The sequence below is a fragment of the Amphibalanus amphitrite genome, unplaced genomic scaffold (genome assembly GCF_019059575.1).
Source record: "Amphibalanus amphitrite isolate SeventyFive unplaced genomic scaffold, NRLGWU_Aamphi_draft 001014F_arrow, whole genome shotgun sequence".
NCBI lineage: Eukaryota > Metazoa > Arthropoda > Thecostraca > Balanomorpha > Balanidae > Amphibalanus > Amphibalanus amphitrite.
In genome coordinates, this window is record NW_024882508.1 from 72,625 (window position 1) to 78,624 (window position 6,000).

Genomic DNA, 6,000 nt, shown 5'->3' on the forward strand with positions numbered 1-6,000 from the left:
TGTCCTGAGGATGGAAGCGATGGAACGGAGCTGCCAGAAACTCTTGGTAGGGCCTTTCTTTATTAGGGCTTTAGGGTGCGCTGACTGCGGTAAGGTCCAAATTATCACACTAAATTTTGTCACATCTACCGGTTCAGGCACTCGAGAATCAGCGGCCAGTGATATCTGCAAAGACGAAGCATTTCCAACCCAGCTTCAGCCTGGTGTCAGGGTGCCTCAGGTGGCTTTAATTACAGTTGCACATACCAAACGACCTCAGTGCAGCCAGTCCATGTGGCCGAAACCATTCGGAACAGACTTCAACAAAAAGTGAGACAAGGTTAGTGCTATCGTTAAGTGCCATTATAGACTTGGTCCCCGTTGGCTTGACCCACTGGAAGGTGGTAGTTATCGGACGCTGTGGGGCATACTCATTTTTCCAAAATGCCTCAGATTTTGCTTTCTTGTTCATAGGCGGCGGAACGGGGAGGGCACCGGGGCACCGTGCCCCCCTTTGATTTTGGCATTTTTACGTTGGCCCTATGGACGTTGCATGGAAAGAATGGGACCAAAAGTCGGCAGTGCCCCCCTCCCCTCCCCTTAATTGAAGGTGTTCCGCCGCTACTGTTCGTGTTTGATGCTCTTTATTCTATAGTCAGCCTTTAGACAGAAGGGGGGGGGGGCCACTGGCACTAATGATCAGTGCCTTACCCTCAAAAGTTTCCAACATAAATTTTTACTTTTTTAATAGTGAAAACTGAAATAAAGCGGATACTGAACTGTGAGCATCCAGTTTTTACACTGGCCCCACACAAGCCTCCGAATGCCCAAAGCAGATCTCTGATGACTGGCCTTTGGGTGTCATACCATACCGTGCATTGGTCAATGTCGTCAATGTGTACGACCTCGGCCTTTACCATTTTATGCGCTGGAAACTGTTGCGCTCGAAAAAATCAGGGGAGTGGCTTATTATGAGCGCTCATCAGTCCTAACTACCCGCAAGCGAATGGCTAGCCCTTCTGTCTCCGCTCGCTTGCGATTTGGCATTTATGTAGGTACAAAATAGAGGCAAATGACCACTGAAGGTATGAGTTGCGTCTCTTGCACACATCTACATATAAATAGAATCTGAAAAGACAAAAAAAAAAAATATATATAAAGCGGAAATAGTTAGCATTTACACATATTCAAAAGGCACCGTTGGACAAACTGTAGGAGCGCATAGCTATTAGCTGCAATATCAGATTATGGAAATTTTCCTCATGTTTAGGGCACAAATTATGGAGGGGCAAGAATATACGTTTGCCCCTCCTCCAAAAGTTTCTTAGGGAACGATGCCTCCTCTGCCACCCCGTATCCGTCGCCCCTGTAAACGGTCACTGAAGGCCTGGGTTGCCGCTGCGTCACGTTGACGCTTATAATGCCTCCAAAACTAGGTTGAAGAGAGGAAAACTTCAATTGAACGTAAACGCTTGCCATTTAATTAGGAAAGGCAACGTATGATAAAGTATATGGGCATCTGGTTATATCTTCAGATGATCGAACGGAATAATCAGGTATATGGTTTCTTGTCTAAGCTTTGTCGCAAATTATGGGGGGGGGGGGGGGCAAAAAGATATGTTTGCCCCCCCACGAGTTTGCCAGGGGGGGCAGCTGCCCCCCCTGCCCCCCCCCCCCCCCCGAATCCGCCGCCCCTGCCTGTCTTCTGAGGACCGCCGGCTGTGAGACGGACCCTGGGCCGGTGCTCTGACTATAGGACCGCCGTCAGCCCGGCTGTGAGATGGAGTCGGTGCTTTGAGGACCGGTCCGGCTGTGAGATGGAGCCGATGCTCTGAGGACCGCCGGCCCGGCTGTGAGATGGAGCCGGTGCTCTCAGGACCGCCGTCAGCCCGGCTGTGAGATGGAGTCGGTGCTTTGAGGACCGGTCCGGCTGTGAGATGGAGCCGATGCTCTGAGGACCGCCGGCCCGGCTGTGAGATGGAGCCGGTGCTCTCAGGACCGCCGTCAGCCCGGCTGTGAGATGGAGTCGGTGCTTTGAGGACCGGTCCGGCTGTGAGATGGAGTCGATGCTCTGAGGACCGGCCCGGCTGTGAGATGGAGCCGTTGCTCTCAGGACCGCCGCGCCGGCCCGGCTGTGAGATGGAGCCGGTGCTCTGAGGACCGCCGGCCCGGCTGTGAGATGGAGCCGGTGCTCTGAGGACCGCCGGCCCGGCTGTGAGATGGAGCCGGTGCTCTGAGGACCGCCGGCCCGGCTGGCGGTCCGCCGTGCAGCGCAGCTGAGCGGCCGCGGCCGGCCCGGCGAGCGTGGGCCGCCGCCAGCCGCTCTGGCCTTGAGTGACGTCGGCGGTCGGCTGGCCGTGCCGCGCCGTGCCGCGCCTGCACGCCCGAGAGGGGGGGGGGGGGGGCAGCTGACCACAGCTGCGGCTTGGCAGCCACCTGACCGCGGCCCGGCATTCACTCGGATGGTCCTGAACTGAACGGCACAGGAGCAGATAGCATCCTACACATGTGGCGCGTATCTATAGGACGGAGTCCGTGATGTCGGCACAGATCCTGAGTAACTAGGGCGCAGCTTCCTACTTAGTGCTTGATAACGGGCATTGCTGATCTCTCAACAATTGGTAATGTTTGAATTGTCGCAAAATCATTAACAATTGCTCCTAGTGCCGCCTAATGATTGGTGAATCTAAACAGATAAGAAATAGCCCCTGAAAAGAACATTGAATTCCAGATCATATGGTGAAAGGGTCATGCACTTCATGCCTATAATTCATTCAGAAAACAAAGTTGACCATGAACTGAACACGGCCATTGTTTATTTGGCGTGATGTGTGTGGAGGAAAAGACACATTCTTTCTTTTTGTTGTCGCCAGCTCGTAGCGCTACTGGTAAGGTGTGCAGGGCTGTCCCCTTTTTACCTTCCGGCTTCCCTGCATGAATGAATTACAATAAAGAATCCCTGGTACCCCGATCAATTAGATATCTAGTACAGTCTGTTTTGACGTGTCAGCCGCCATAGCAGATTGATCTCAGTAGTCACGCTCGGCCTGCGGGAGCTGATGGAGGTCCCTGCATCTGGCAGTGTCCGTCCGGACTTTGAGCCGCGGTCGGCCGGTTGGACGCCGCGCTATCACGCCGGGAGCTCTGTTGGCGTCACCGCTCGGCCCAGTCCGACCTCATGGCGACAGAGCGGCCCAGAGAGGTGGGCGGCTGTCACCCGACCGCCGCGCCGCGCCGCGCCGACCGCCAGCTCACAGCCCCGCTTTTCCTCGGCGCAGGGGCGGCGCCAGCACCGCGCGGCGCGGCGGGGTCGACCGCTCGTCCGACTCGGACTGGCTGTGAGTGGAGGAGTCGGGGTCTGTGAGCTGTTACCTCGCAGCGCTGTTTTGATAGCTGAATCTGAAGCTGGCGCCCGTTTCCACCGCACTGGGCTCGCCGCTGGCCCTCCAGAGCCGATGAGATCACCGACGGCCGGCCGCCAGACTCGGGCTTCCTCTCGTCGGCCGGCGAGCCGCCGACGCCGACAGGCTTCCACAGCAGTTCAGTCATCGTCCGACAGGTGGCAGCACGACCGACAGGTATGACGTCACATGACGTCATCCTGGCGCCTCCGCGCCGGTGGAATCCGTGTAATGGAGGCAAGGCCGGTGCGCGCGCGGCGGGCCGTCTCCGTCGTTGGGGTGACTCAACTCAGGTGCTCCGTTCCGGTCAGCACGCGGTCGTTTCTGGGTACCGTTGGCTGACGCACTGGCGCGGTGACTCATGTTCGTTCGGCGTACTCGGATGACGCCCGGTACAGAGGACACGCCGATCTGGCGGTGCGTGCGGCGGACAGCTCGACACAAACATGTGCCGCAGGCGGCGACATCCGGCCTACCGGACGGACACCAGTCCATCCGTCCACTATCCTGTACGCGAGTCATCACAGTCTCCTGCCATTAGATCATGTGCTGGATTTCACCAGAGGTTCGGATCATACCGGGCGGCGGCTGCGCCATGTAGGTATACAGTCGGTTACAGGTTAATCGATGGGAACTCTTTATTTAAATTCAGTCTCGAACCGGTCCTTCACCATTAGTAGGTCTGAGAGTCAAGTATCATCCCACCAAGCTAAGGTGACTGTGCGCAGTCTACCATTACCAGGTGGTTGCTGCCAGTGTTGAGGCCCGGGCTAACGGCGAATATGTAGAGTCCCGATCGAACGCCTGTAATTGACTGTACCACCTTTGCGGAAAGAGGCAATCTTATCTAATTACTTACTTTTTGTAACGAATATATGCAGGTGCATATACTTCGATACCTACTCCTTAAAGGAAATAGTTCACTTTTAACATGGGGTTTTGAACTGGAATAGCAGTTTCGTAGCTTGAGCTGAGACAAGCACAAATCAGGAGCTTTTACGGCTCAACGATCACCCTAGACGAAGATATTCCATTTCTCGTTCCGAAAAGAGTGCCTTGCAGAGGAATGTGTGCCTTGTACAGGAATGCAGCCACGTCATCGTCAGCCAATCAGCATGCTGCTTACAGCCAATGCAGCATGCGTAGGTTTGAACTACGCAATATGATTGGTCAACGCGTAATAAGCTTCCGCGTCGAACATTGTTTTACATAGAATATAGTTCGTCCTATATTAAAATATAGAAAATAATTGTTTTTACAAAAAGGTTTTATTTTATTTTCTGATCATTTTGAGCATAACAAATCATAAATCCATAGCAAAATACTAATTTCAGGAAAGTGAACTGTTTCCTTTAAAGGAAAAGGGTCACCTTTAACATGGGGTTTGAAACTGAGATGGCCATCTTGTAGCCCGTGTTCGAAAACCCCGAAAGTGTCCCACCTTACGGCCGATTTCGGCCTCCATTTGTAGGTATCGGCAATTTTAAAAGAAAATATGCCAGGAATGCGTCCTTATCCCAGGAATGCGTTTTTATCCTGTAATACAGCCACCCGCGGCGAGGCTTTGGTTTTTAACCAATCAGCTCCAATCAGCTCAGCTTTAACCAATCAGCTAATCTGAAACAAGCCGACGAGACTGTCTTCTGAAGGCTGATTGGCTTGAGTGTGATGTCATCGCTATGACATCATACAGAAGGTGCGGTAGAGAGTACAAACATAGTACCAATATGCTTAATAGTTTGACATACTTTTTTCGAATTATGCACTTCTGGCAACAGATTTAACCCTCGCATGTGTAGGGGGGGGGGGTCGGATGGACCCCCCCATGGTTTTTCGCGAATAACTCGCGTAAAAAGCGGCCGATCGCAACGAAACTTTCAGTACCCTCGCATTGATCAATTTTACACCTACCCTGAAAATTTCATGACCCTGACCCAAATGACCTTTGACCTGTGACCTCTTTTCCGAGACCATGTTTGGCCGGAATCGCGATTTCGCGTATGTCGGCTCGCACTAGCCGCGTGTTTGCAAGCATTTCGTGGTTTCAAACGTTCAAACATGTGATTTGATGTTACTCCCGTGTGTGTCAAGGTCACCTGAAGGTCAGGTCAGGTCATTGACCTTTGGTGACCTCGGGTGACCTTTCGAGTTTTACATGTTTCTAGGCTAGTTTTTGGAGCTGATTTCGAATTTAGCAACCATTTGAACATTTACGAAGTAGTTTTGGTGACTTCGTAACATGTTACGAAGCTGTCAGAGGCGGTTGACACGTACTACGAATACCCGTCACGACGCCTACTGGTTGACCTGACCTGACCTGACCCGACCTGGTCTAAATGCTTCAAGACATCGTCTGTGATCAAAACTAACACGATATTCGTGATCAGCACCCCGAAAAACCCCTTAGCAGCCACGCTTTACGACTTTCTAACAGGTCCCGATTTTCCCGACTTTGGGTCATTGACCTGACCTGGAAGGTCAACCAATGACCTAGGACCTTAAAATTGGGTATCATCGGCTTCCTCTCGTCACGGGCAACACGCTCGTTTTTTCCGCGAAGCTCTAGCTCGATCAGGGGCCAAACGGCAAGGGGGGGGGTCCAACCGACCCCCCCCCTACA